The following is a 12,500-nucleotide window of genomic DNA, read 5'->3' on the forward strand; positions in this document are numbered from 1 at the left end:
GACGGGGTCGCTTTATTCGGACTTTGCCGTTCGGGCGCGTCTGCCCCGGTAGACGGGGTCGCTTTATTCGGACTTTGCCGTTCGGGCGCGTCTGCCCCGGTAGACGGGGTCGCTTTATTCGGACTTTGCCGTTCGGGCGCGTCTGGCCCGGTAGACGGGGTCGCTTTATTCGGACTTTGCCGTTCGGGCGCGTCTGCCCCGGTAGACGGGGTTGCCTCTTTCGGACTTTGCCGTTCCGGCGCGTCTGCCCCGGTAGACGGGGTCGCTTTATTCGGACTTTGCCGTTCGGGCGCGTCTGCCCCGGTAGACGGGGTCGCTTTATTCGGACTTTGCCGTTCGGGCGCGTCTGCCCCGGTAGACGGGGTCGCTTTATTCGGACTTTGCCGTTCGGGCGCGTCTGCCCCGGTAGACGGGGTCGCCTCTTTCGGACTTTGCCGTTCGGGCGCGTCTGCCCCGGTAGACGGGGTCGCCTCTTTCGGACTTTGCCGTTCGGGCGCGTCTGCCCCGGTAGACGGGGTCGCTTTATTCGGACTTTGCCGTTCGGGCGCGTTCGCCCCGGCCGACGCGGGACGAAAGTCGTTTGCGACTTTGCCTTCCCTGTGTAGGGCGTTCAAAGGCGAATCTTTTGTTACCAATCTCGTCACTTTGCTGCCAGTCTGGGCCGAGATACGTGCGATTGAACGGTATCGCCTAGGCAGACGCGGTACGGGGTTTTCGAATTTTTAAAGGTCCTTTTCTTTGGCGGAGCACGACGAATTTTACAGCGCCGCGTCGGCCGCGCTGCGGCGCATCTTTTTCGATCATCACATTGCGGTCGGAGCAGCGGGCGATTAACCGCTCGCGACAGGGAGACTTTGACCATTTCAAACTTTTCACGGCCGGCCCCTATGTCTCAAGCCTACGAATTTGAAGTCAGTGTGCAGGCGAATCTTTTGCCACCGGTCCCGTCGTTTTCCTGCCATTCTCGCTCGAGATAGGGGCGATTCAACAGTCTCGCCTAGGCAGACGCGGTCCCGCCTAGGCAGACGCGGTTCCCTCCCCGGCGAACGCGGTAAATGGTCTTCGAGTTTTTAGAGGCACTTTTACCTGGCGGAACGCGACGAAATTTACGCCACGCGTCGGCCGCGCCGGCGCGCATCTTGTGCAGTCATCCCCGACCCGCTGCTTCCAATGTAGCCGGAGCAGCGGGTGATTGACCAGTCTCGCAAGGGGCCGCCTTTTCGAATTCTCGCGGCCGTCGCCTTGAGCGCAGCCGCTCAGTTTTTAGTTGCGCGCGTTGGGCTGAGAAGGGCGAACATTTTGAGACCTCTCCCGTCCCTTTCGCGCAACGCAAGGCAGAGTTACGCTCGTTTGAAGCTCGCCTAGGCAGACGCGGTCCCGCCTAGGCAGACGCGGTTGCCTCCCCGGCGGACGCGGTGAACGGTCTTCGAACTTTTAAGGGCACTTTTAACTGGCGGAACGCGACGAAATTTACGCCACGTGTCGGCCGCACCGCGACGCATCTTGTGCAGTCATCGCCGACTCGCTGCTTCCAATGCAGCCGGAGCAGCGGGCGATTGACCAGGCTCGCAAGGGGCCGCCTTTTGTAATCTTCGCGGCCGTTCCCGTGGGCGAATCCGCTCCATTTTTAGATCCGCGTGTGGGGCTGAGAAAGGCGAACATTTTGAGACCTTTCTCGTCCCTTTCGCGCAACGCGAGTGAGAGTTACGCTCGTTTGAAGCTCGCCTAGGCAGACGCGGTCCCGCCTAGGCAGACGCGGTAAATGGTCTTCGAATTTTTAAAGGCACTTTGAACTGGCGGAGCGCGACGAAATTTACGCCACGGTTCGGCCGCGCCGGCGCGCATCTTGTGCAGTTATCGCGGACTCGCTGCTTGCACTGTAGCCGGAGCAGCAGGTGATTGACCAGGCTCGCAAGGGGCCGCCTTTTCTAGTCTTCGCGGCGGTTCCCGTGGGCGCAGCCGCTCAATTTCTAGTTCCGCGCGTTGGGCTGAGAGAGGCGAACATTTTGAGACCTTTCCCGTCCCTTTCGCGCAACGCAAGTGAGAGTTACGCTCGTTTGAAGCTCGCCTAGGCAGACGCGGTCCCGCCTAGGCAGACGCGGTTGCCTCCCCGGCGGACGCGGTAAACGGTCTTCGAGTTTTTAAAGGCACTTTGAACTGGCGGAGCGCGACCAAATTTACGCCACGGTTCGGCCGCGCAGGCGCGCATCTTGTGCAGTTATCGCGGACTCGCTGCTTGCACTGTAGCCGGAGCAGCAGGTGATTGACCAGGCTCGCAAGGGGCCGCCTTTTCTAATCTTCGCGGCGGTTCCCGTGGGCGCAGCCGCTCAATTTTTAGTTCCGCGTGTGGGGCTGAGAAAGGCGAACATTTTGAGACCTTTCCCGTCCCTTTCGCGCAACGCAAGTGAGAGTTACGCTCGTTTGAAGCTCGCCTAGGCAGACGCGGTCCCGCCTAGGCAGACGCGGTAAATGGTCTTCGAATTTTTAAAGGCACTTTGAACTGGCGGAACGCGACGAAATTTACGCCACGGTTCGGCCGCGCAGGCGCGCATCTTGTGCAGTTATCGCGGACTCGCTGCTTGCACTGTAGCCGGAGCAGCAGGTGATTGACCAGGCTCGCAAGGGGCCGCCTTTTCTAATCTTCGCGGCCGTTCCCGTGGGCGAATCCGCTCCATTTTTAGATCCGCGTGTGGGGCCGAGAAAGGCGAACATTTTGAGACCTTTCCCGTCCCTTTCGCGCAACGCAAGTGAGAGTTACGCTCGTTTGAAGCTCGCCTAGGCAGACGCGGTCCCGCCTAGGCAGACGCGGTAAATGGTCTTCGAATTTTTAAAGGCACTTTGAACTGGCGGAGCGCGACGAAATTTACGCCACGGTTCGGCCGCGCCGGCGCGCATCTTGTGCAGTTATCGCGGACTCGCTGCTTGCACTGTAGCCGGAGCAGCACGTGATTGACCAGGCTCGCAAGGGGCCGCCTTTTCTAATCTTCGCGGCCGTTCCCGTGGGCGAATCCGCTCCATTTTTAGATCCGCGTGTGGGGCCGAGAAAGGCGAACATTTTGAGACCTTTCCCGTCCCTTTCGCGCAACGCAAGTGAGAGTTACGCTCGTTTGAAGCTCGCCTAGGCAGACGCGGTCCCGCCTAGGCAGACGCGGTAAATGGTCTTCGAATTTTTAAAGGCACTTTGAACTGGCGGAGCGCGACGAAATTTACGCCACGGTTCGGCCGCGCCGGCGCGCATCTTGTGCAGTTATCGCGGACTCGCTGCTTGCACTGTAGCCGGAGCAGCACGTGATTGACCAGGCTCGCAAGGGGCCGCCTTTTCTAATCTTCGCGGCCGTTCCCGTGGGCGAATCCGCTCCATTTTTAGATCCGCGTGTGGGGCCGAGAAAGGCGAACATTTTGAGACCTTTCCCGTCCCTTTCGCGCAACGCAAGTGAGAGTTACGCTCGTTTGAAGCTCGCCTAGGCAGACGCGGTCCCGCCTAGGCAGACGCGGTTGCCTCCCCGGCGGACGCGGTAAATGGTCTTCGAATTTTTAAAGGCACTTTGAACTGGCGGAGCGCGACGAAATTTACGCCACGGTTCGGCCGCGCCGGCGCGCATCTTGTGCAGTTATCGCGGACTCGCTGCTTGCACTGTAGCCGGAGCAGCAGGTGATTGACCAGGCTCGCAAGGGGCCGCCTTTTCTAATCTTCGCGGCCGTTCCCGTGGGCGAATCCGCTCCATTTTTAGATCCGCGTGTGGGGCTGAGAAAGGCGAACATTTTGAGGCCTTTCCCGTCCCTTTCGCGCAACGCAAGTGAGAGTTACGCTCGTTTGAAGCTCGCCTAGGCAGACGCGGTCCCGCCTAGGCAGACGCGGTTGCCTCCCCGGCGGACGCGGTAAATGGTCTTCGAGTTTTTAAAGGCACTTTGAACTGGCGGAGCGCGACCAAATTTACGCCACGGTTCGGCCGCGCCGGCGCGCATCTTGTGCTGTCATCGCGGACTCGCTGCTTGCACTGTAGCCGGAGCAGCGGGTGATTGACCAGGCTCGCAAGGGGCCGCCTTTTCTAATCTTCGCGGCCGCTGCCGTGGGCGAATCCGCTCCATTTTTAGTTCCGCGCGTTGGGCTGAGAAAGGCGAACATTTTGAGACCTTTCTCGTCCCTTTCGCGCAACGCAAGTGAGAGTTACGCTCGTTTGAAGCTCGCCTAGGCAGACGCGGTCCCGCCTAGGCAGACGCGGTTGCCTCCCCGGCGGACGCGGTAAACGGTCTTCGAATTTTTAAAGGCACTTTGAACTGGCGGAGCGCGACGAAATTTACGCCACGGTTCGGCCGCGCCGGCGCGCATCTTGTGCAGTCATCGCCGACTCGCTGCTTCCACTGCAGCCGGAGCAGCGGGCGATTGACCAGGCTCGCAAGGGGCCGCCTTTTCTAATCTTCGCGGCTGTTCCCGTGGGCGCAGCCGCTCAATTTTTAGTTCCGCGTGTTGGGCTGAGAGAGGCGAATATTTTGAGACCTTTCCCGTCCCTTTCGCGCAACGCAAGTGAGAGTTACGCTCGTTTGAAGCTCGCCTAGGCAGACGCGGTCCCGCCTAGGCAGACGCGGTTGCCTCCCCGGCGGACGCGGTAAACGGTCTTCGAGTTTTTAAAGGCACTTTGAACTGGCGGAGCGCGACCAAATTTACGCCACGGTTCGGCCGCGCCGGCGCGCATCTTGTGCAGTCATCGCCGACCCGCTGCTTGCACTGTAGCCGGAGCAGCGGGCGATTGAGCAGTCTCGCAAGGGGCCGCCTTTTCTAATCTTCGCGGCCGTTCCCGTGGGCGAATCCGCTCCATTTTTAGATCCGCGTGTGGGGCTGAGAAAGGCGAACATTTTGAGACCTTTCCCGTCCCTTTCGCCCAACGCAAGTGAGAGTTACGCTCGTTTGAAGCTCGCCTAGGCAGACGCGGTTGCCTCCCCGGCGGACGCGGTAAATGGTCTTCGAGTTTTTAAAGGCACTTTGAACTGGCGGAGCGCGACCAAATTTACGCCACGGTTCGGCCGCGCCGGCGCGCATCTTGTGCTGTCATCGCGGACTCGCTGCTTGCACTGTAGCCGGAGCAGCGGGCGATTGACCAGTATCGCAAGGGGCCGCCTTTTCTAATCTTCGCGGCCGTTCCCGTGGGCGAATCCGCTCCATTTTTAGTTCCGCGCGTTGGGCTGAGAAAGGCGAACATTTTGAGACCTTTCCCGTCCGTTTCGCGCAACGCAAGTGAGAGTTACGCTCGTTTGAAGCTCGCCTAGGCAGACGCGGTCCCGCCTAGGCAGACGCGGTTGCCTCCCCGGCGGACGCGGTAAACGGTCTTCGAATTTTTAAAGGCACTTTGAACTGGCGGAGCGCGACGAAATTTACGCCACGGTTCGGCCGCGCCGGCGCGCATCTTGTGCAGTCATCGCCGACCCGCTGCGTCCACTGCAGCCGGAGCAGCGGGCGATTGACCAGTATCGCAAGGGGCCGCCTTTTCGAATTCTCGCGGCCGTTGCCTTGAGCGCAGCCGCTCAATTTCTAGTTGCGCGCGTTGGGCTGAGAAAGGCGAACATTTTGAGACCTTTCCCGTCCGTTTCGCGCAACGCAAGTGAGAGTTGCGCTCGTTTGAAGCTCGCCTAGGCAGACGCGGTCCCGCCTAGGCAGACGCGGTAAATTGTCTTCGAATTTTTAAAGGCACTTTGAACTGGCGGAGCGCGACGAAATTTACGCCACGGTTCGGCCGCGCCGGCGCGCATCTTGTGCAGTTATCGCGGACTCGCTGCTTGCACTGTAGCCGGAGCAGCAGGTGATTGACCAGGCTCGCAAGGGGCCGCCTTTTCTAATCTTCGCGGCCGTTCCCGTGGACGAATCCGCTCCATTTTTAGATCCGCGTGTGGGGCTGAGAAAGGCGAGCATTTTGAGACCTTTCTCGTCCCTTTCGCGCAACGCAAGTGAGAGTTACGCTCGTTTGAAGCTCGCCTAGGCAGACGCGGTCCCGCCTAGGCAGACGCGGTTGCCTCCCCGGCGGACGCGGTAAACGGTTTTCGAATATTTAAAGGCACTTTCACCTGGCGGAACGAGACGAAATTTACGCCACGTGTCGGCCGCGCTGCCGCCCATCTTGTGCAGTCCTCCTCGACCCGCTGCTTCCACTGTAGCCGGAGCAGCGGTGTGATTGACCAGGTTCGCAAGGGGCCGCCTTTTCGAATGTTCACGGCCGTTCCCGTGGGCGCAGCCGCTCAATTTTTAGTTCCGCGTGTGGGGCTGAGAAAGGCGAATATTTTGAGACCTTTCCCGTCCCTTTCGCGCAACGGAAGGCAGAGTTACGTTCGTTTGAAGCCCGCTCCGGTAGACGCGCTTATGACCCGCGGGGGTCTGGGTACTTATCGCTGCATATATAAGGGGGCATACCGCCTAGGCAGACGCGAAACAGTAAAGCGTCCGCTTTGTCAGCAAAGTCCGAAACGGACCTCTCGACGCCCGGGAGGTGAATTCGGGCTTTAGGCGGCCTCGGCAGATGTGATTTTCATGAGTTTGTGCATTATTTATGCGAGTTTTGCGGCGAACGCGCCTCGAGTACGGCGGCTCGCCCGACGGCTATGTCCACGAGTACGGCTCGTGCGGGGCGCCGCGGAAGCGCGGTTGTGCGATGCCGCAGCAAAGCGCGCACGATTTGAGTGGCTTTTGCGGCGAACGCTCCTCGAGTACGGCGGTTCGCCCGATGACAATGTCCACGAGTACGGCTCGTGCGGGGCGCCGCGGAAGTGCTTTTTTGCGATGCCGCAGCAAAGCGCGCTCGATTTGAGGGGCTCTTGCCGCCAACGCGCCTCGAGTACGGCGGTTGGCCCGATGACAATGTCCACGAGTACGGCTCGTGCGGGGCGCCGGGGAAGCGCTTTTGTGCGATGCCGCAGGAAAGCGCGCACGTTTTGAGCGGCTCTTGCGGCGAACGCGCCTCGAGTACGGCGGTTCGCCCGACGGCTATGTCCACGAGTACGGCTCGTGCGGGGCGCCGGGGCAGCGCTTTCGTGCGATGCCGCAGGAAAGCGTGCACGATTTGAGCGGCTCTTGCGGCGAACGCGCCTCGAGTACGGCGGTTCGCCCGATGACCATGTCCACGAGTACGGCTCGTGCGGGGCGCCGGGGCAGCGCTTTCGTGCGATGCCGCAGGAAAGCGCGCACGATTTGAGCGGCTCTTGCGGCGAACGCGCCTCGAGTACGGCGGTTCGCCCGATGACCATGTCCACGAGTACGGCTCGTGCGGGGCGCCGGGGCAGCGCTTTCGTGCGATGCCGCAGGAAAGCGCGCACGATTTGAGCGGCTCTTGCGGCGAACGCGCCTCGAGTACGGCGCTTCGCCCGACGGCTATGTCCACGAGTACGGCTCGTGCGGGGCGCCGGGGATGCGCTTTTGTGCGATGCCGCAGCAAAGCGCGCACGATTTGTGGGGGTCTTGCCGCCAACGCGCCTCGAGTACGGCGGTTCGCCCGATGACAATGTCCACGAGTACGGCTCGTGCGGGGCGCCGGGGCAGCGCTTTCGTGCGATGCCGCAGGAAAGCGCGCACGATTTGAGCGGCTCTTGCGGCGAACGCGCCTCGAGTACGGCGGTTCGCCCGACGGCTATGTCCACGAGTACGGCTCGTGCGGGGCGCCGCGGAAGCGCGGCGTTGTGATGCCGCGGCAAAGCGCGCACGATTTGTGCGGCCCTTGCGGCGAAAGTGGCACGAGTACGGCGATTTACTCACCCACGGAGGTCTGGGTACTTATCGCTGCTATTATATGGGGGTCCCAGTGGAGCAGTCGGCGGCGCGCGCCCGCGTGTGCGCGCCGTGACCGGGTCTGATATGCGGCCTCGTGCCCAGCGTGTCCCCGTCCCTCGGACCCCACGGCATTCGTCTGCAGCCTCATCCGCGTCTGCGATAGGGGCTGGTTGTCGGACGACGCTGTTTCCACGTTTTACGAGGTGTGTTCCGTGCTACCCGGACTCGATTCCGTGCGAGCGCGCCGAAGACGCGGGCGTGTCCCGTCGTCTGGCGGCTTGGCCGTCTCGGCTACGCAGCAAGCGCCGTCCAGTTGCCTAATGCTGCGGCCCTAGAGGCCGATGTGCGCACTGGTGGGCGCGTTACAAATGCTTTGCCTAAAGGCACACGTGCTCTCTTGCCGCGTGGCGATTGCCGTACCTACGGGTCGGATGCCGCAGCGAGCTCGAACGATGCACGGGCAGCGCAAGCTGCCGCGAAAAAGATGCGTCGCGCGCTGGGGGTTTATGGCGGCCCTATCGGCGGCGACGAGGCACCCTTCTGGGGCGAAAAGGGAATGCCTATGCATCATACCTGGTTGATCCTGCCAGTAATCATATGCTTGTCTCAAAGATTAAGCCATGCATGTCTAAGTACATGCCGAAATAAGGCGAAACCGCGAATGGCTCATTAAATCAGTTATGGTTCCTTAGATCGTTTCTTTCTACTTGGACAACTGTGGCAATTCTAGAGCTAATACATGCATTGAGCCTGAAGGCCTTTGGCTGACGGGCGCTTTTATTAGACCAAGACCCATCGGGCTCTGCCCGTACTCTGTGGTGACTCTGGATAACTTTGTGCTGATCGCATGGCCATGAGCCGGCGACGTTTCTTTCAAGTGTCTGCCTTATCAACTTTCGATGGTAGGTTACTTGCCTACCATGGTTGTTACGGGTAACGGAGAATCAGGGTTCGATTCCGGAGAGGGAGCCTGAGAAACGGCTACCACATCCAAGGAAGGCAGCAGGCGCGCAAATTACCCACTCCCGGCACGGGGAGGTAGTGACGAAAAATAACAATACGGGACTCTTTTGAGGCCCCGTAATTGAAATGAGTACACTCTAAATCCTTTAACGAGGATCAATTGGAGGGCAAGTCTGGTGCCAGCAGCCGCGGTAATTCCAGCTCCAATAGCGTATACTAAAGCTGCTGCGGTTAAAAAGCTCGTAGTTGGATCTCAGTTCCAGACGAGTAGTGCATCTACCCGATGCGACGGCTCGGACTGAACATCATGCCGGTCCTCTCTTGGTGCCCTTCATTGGTGCGTCTCGAGGTGGCCTGCGCTTTTACTTTGAAAAAATTAGAGTGCTCAACGCAGGCGAGTCGCCTGAATAAACTTGCATGGAATAATAGAACAAGACCCCGTTTCTGTTCTGTTGGTTTTTGGAATACGGGGTAATGATTAAGAGGGACAGACGGGGGCATTCGTATTGCGGCGCTAGAGGTGAAATTCTTGGACCGTCGCAAGACGAACTACTGCGAAAGCATTTGCCAAGAATGTTTTCTTTGATCAAGAACGAAAGTCAGAGGTTCGAAGGCGATCAGATACCGCCCTAGTTCTGACCATAAACGATGCCAACCAGCGATCCGCCTGAGTTACTCAAATGACTCGGCGGGCAGCTTCCGGGAAACCAAAGTATTTGGGTTCCGGGGGAAGTATGGTTGCAAAGCTGAAACTTAAAGGAATTGACGGAAGGGCACCACCAGGAGTGGAGCCTGCGGCTTAATTTGACTCAACACGGGAAAACTTACCCGGCCCGGACACTGGGAGGATTGACAGATTGAGAGCTCTTTCTTGATTCGGTGGATGGTGGTGCATGGCCGTTCTTAGTTGGTGGAGCGATTTGTCTGGTTAATTCCGATAACGAACGAGACTCTAGCCTATTAAATAGGTGCGGGGTTCCCAGCACCTTACAACCTTCTTAGAGGGACAAGCGGCTCCTAGCCGCACGAAACAGAGCAATAACAGGTCTGTGATGCCCTTAGATGTCCGGGGCCGCACGCGCGCTACACTGAAGGAAGCAGCGTGTCTTTATCCCTGTCTGAAAAGACTGGGTAACCCGTGGAACTTCTTTCGTGATTGGGATAGGGGCTTGCAATTGTTCCCCTTGAACGAGGAATTCCCAGTAAGCGCGAGTCATAAGCTCGCGTTGATTACGTCCCTGCCCTTTGTACACACCGCCCGTCGCTACTACCGATTGAATGATTTAGTGAGGTCTTCGGACCGATGTCCGGCGCGGCCTTTCGGTTGCGCCGGTCTGTTGGAAAGATGACCAAACTTGATCATTTAGAGGAAGTAAAAGTCGTAACAAGGTTTCCGTAGGTGAACCTGCGGAAGGATCATTACCGGATTGTGCTTGTCACACCCGGCGCCGCCCCCACTTATAAGCGGGGGAAGGCCTCAACCGCGGAGTTGCGAGATTCTGAAGCCGCTTCTCTGCACAAACTGTTGCGCCCAGCGGAGCTCCGTCACCAAGGGAAAGTCGGACGGGCTGTATCCGCAGGTTTGAACGGCGTAACGCACCACTCATGGTGGGCTTTCGGTTGTCGACAACCGTCGAAGAGGCGCAAACAGAGCCGGTAGGCAGGCCGAGGGAAAGGCCTGCCCGCTGCCAAGGGAACGGCGGCGGCTGCTGCGAAGTACGAAAGGAAACGCTGCTCGCTGGCTTTGTCGTGTTGCGACCACGAGTCGGTAGGCGGGCCGAGGGAAAGGCCTGCCCGCTGCCAAGGGAACGGCGGCGGCTGCTGCGAAGTACGAAAGGAAACGCTGCTCGCTGGCTTTGTCGTGTTGCGACCACGAGTCGGTAGGCGGGCCGAGGGAAAGGCCTGCCCGCTGCCAAGGGAACGGCGGCGGCTGCTGCGAAGTACGAAAGGAAACGCTGCTCGCTGGCTTTGTCGTGTTGCGACCACGAGTCGGTAGGCGGGCCGAGGGAAAGGCCTGCCCGCTGCCAAGGGAACGGCGGCGGCTGCTGCGAAGTACGAGAGGAACCGCGGCTCGCTGGCTTTGTCGTGTTGCGACCACCAGTCGGTAGGCGGGCCGAGGGAAAGGCCTGCCCGCTGCCAAGGGAACGGCGGCGGCTGCTGCGAAGTACGAGAGGAACCGCGGCTCGCTGGCTGGGAAACTGCGCTTCTGCGCGACGCGCACGCGGCGGGACGCGCGCGGCCCAGGGAACGGCCGCGCGCGAAAGGTCTCGCACTGCGGGCGCGGAGTCTGACGCCGCGCCGACGGCGCGAAAGGAGGCACCGGGACCGAAAAGGACGAGGGATTATAATCCCGCACTTTGAACGCATTCGCGGCAGCCGGGTTCTCTTGCTGCTTCGTCCTTCCCAGCCTTCGAGTAGTCTGTCGGTGCGCTACCGAAACGCCGTCCATGGCACTGTGGCCGGTGGGCTCCTATTGCGGGAGTAGACTGATGAACGTCCGCTTTGCGGCTTGTTCCAAGTACGCGCTGCGTAGCCACGGCTAGGCGGTGCCTGTCTCCTTGCGAAGCAATGATGTGGCGAAATGGTCGAGTAGGGAGCAGCACGATGGCGCACCCGGGGGCGACCGGACCGGGGGGCGTTGGGAAAACCCCCTCCCCTACAAAAGGGTGCAGCAGCGGTAGGCGGTGATGACTCGCCTTGAAAGATGTGAACAGCAGTTGAGTGTGAACAGCAACAAAAAAAACCGCTGCTGGAGTCCGGGGGTAGCGTCGCTGCAGATCGCAGAAAGGTGCGTGAGGACGGTGGCACAGAGCTCCAAGAATGTATATTTCTAGCAAACGCCGGTGCTTCGAGGTGTTCTGCGGTCAGGCCCGTGCGGGCGGAGCGGGCGTGCCCAAGAAGGCACAAGAAGACCCACCTCTGATGAAGACCGGAATTGGAGCGTCACGCGTCGGCTCAGCACTTCTGCCTTAGTGGTTGCCAAATGCCTCGTCATCCTATTAGTGACGCGCAAGCCATTATCGCACAAAAGCTTCGAGAGACTTTGCTCGCTTTGGCTTTGAGGCACGCGCAGCATGCCGAACGGACGGCTGCGAGGCGCGAAAGACGTCGGTCGAAACTGCGACTGGAGACCAGGGGAAAAGCCCGGTGCCTAAAACCCTGGTTGTACTGTACGGATTTGAACAAACCAAACGCACGACTCTAAGCGGTGGATCACTCGGTTCTCGGGTCGATGAAGAACGCAGCCAGCTGCGAGACTTGGTGTGAATTGCAGGACACACTGAGCACTGATTCTTCGAACGCACATTGCGCCCTTGGGTCTTCCCTTGGGTTCGTCTGTCTGAGGGTCGGATCATATATCAAGAGAGGCGCCGGCGCCCGGGGATGGCGCGGCCGGCGACTCGTTTTGACCGTGTCGGCAAAGAGGACGGCTCTGTACGGAACGCCGAAGATCCCTCGAAAGACTTTGCGAATGAGGAGGAGAGCGGGTCGAACCCTTCAGCCGCGCGCAAAGCGGCAGAGTCGGGTCGCCCTGCGCTGACGTAACGCGGGCCGGCGGCTGCTAGCCGTAGAGCGTCACGCCTCAGAAAGCGACCGCCGCAGGAAGGGATTACCTGCAGGGAAAGAGCGGTCCGACGGGAGACGAGGCTGTTTGGACGGGCGGCGAAGCGCTGCCTGCTGGCCCGCGGAGAAGTAGCCGAACTGCTGCGAGAAGCGCAGAGACGGGAACGCCCTGTTCCGGGCACGCCCGCGCGAGAAAAAGGGATACCTCGCGCGGGGTGCAGGG

General features: G+C 60.0%; 2 non-coding genes across 2 annotated transcripts; both read left to right on the forward strand.

Moving 5' to 3' along the window:
- Positions 1–8,320: 8,320 nt before the first annotated feature.
- On the forward strand, positions 8,321–10,135 carry LOC149324592 (small subunit ribosomal RNA). The gene has a single exon (XR_016286816.1). It is a non-coding gene; the product is annotated as a small subunit ribosomal RNA (ribosomal RNA).
- Positions 10,136–11,910: 1,775 nt separating this feature from the next.
- LOC149324593 (5.8S ribosomal RNA) lies at positions 11,911–12,063 on the forward strand. Its single transcript, XR_016286813.1, has one exon. It is a non-coding gene; the product is annotated as a 5.8S ribosomal RNA (ribosomal RNA).
- Positions 12,064–12,500: the final 437 nt, after the last annotated feature.

This window comes from Amblyomma mixtum, unplaced genomic scaffold (genome assembly GCF_055824585.1).
Source record: "Amblyomma mixtum isolate Tamu unplaced genomic scaffold, ASM5582458v1 scaffold_21, whole genome shotgun sequence".
In the NCBI taxonomy this organism is placed as follows: domain Eukaryota; kingdom Metazoa; phylum Arthropoda; class Arachnida; order Ixodida; family Ixodidae; genus Amblyomma; species Amblyomma mixtum.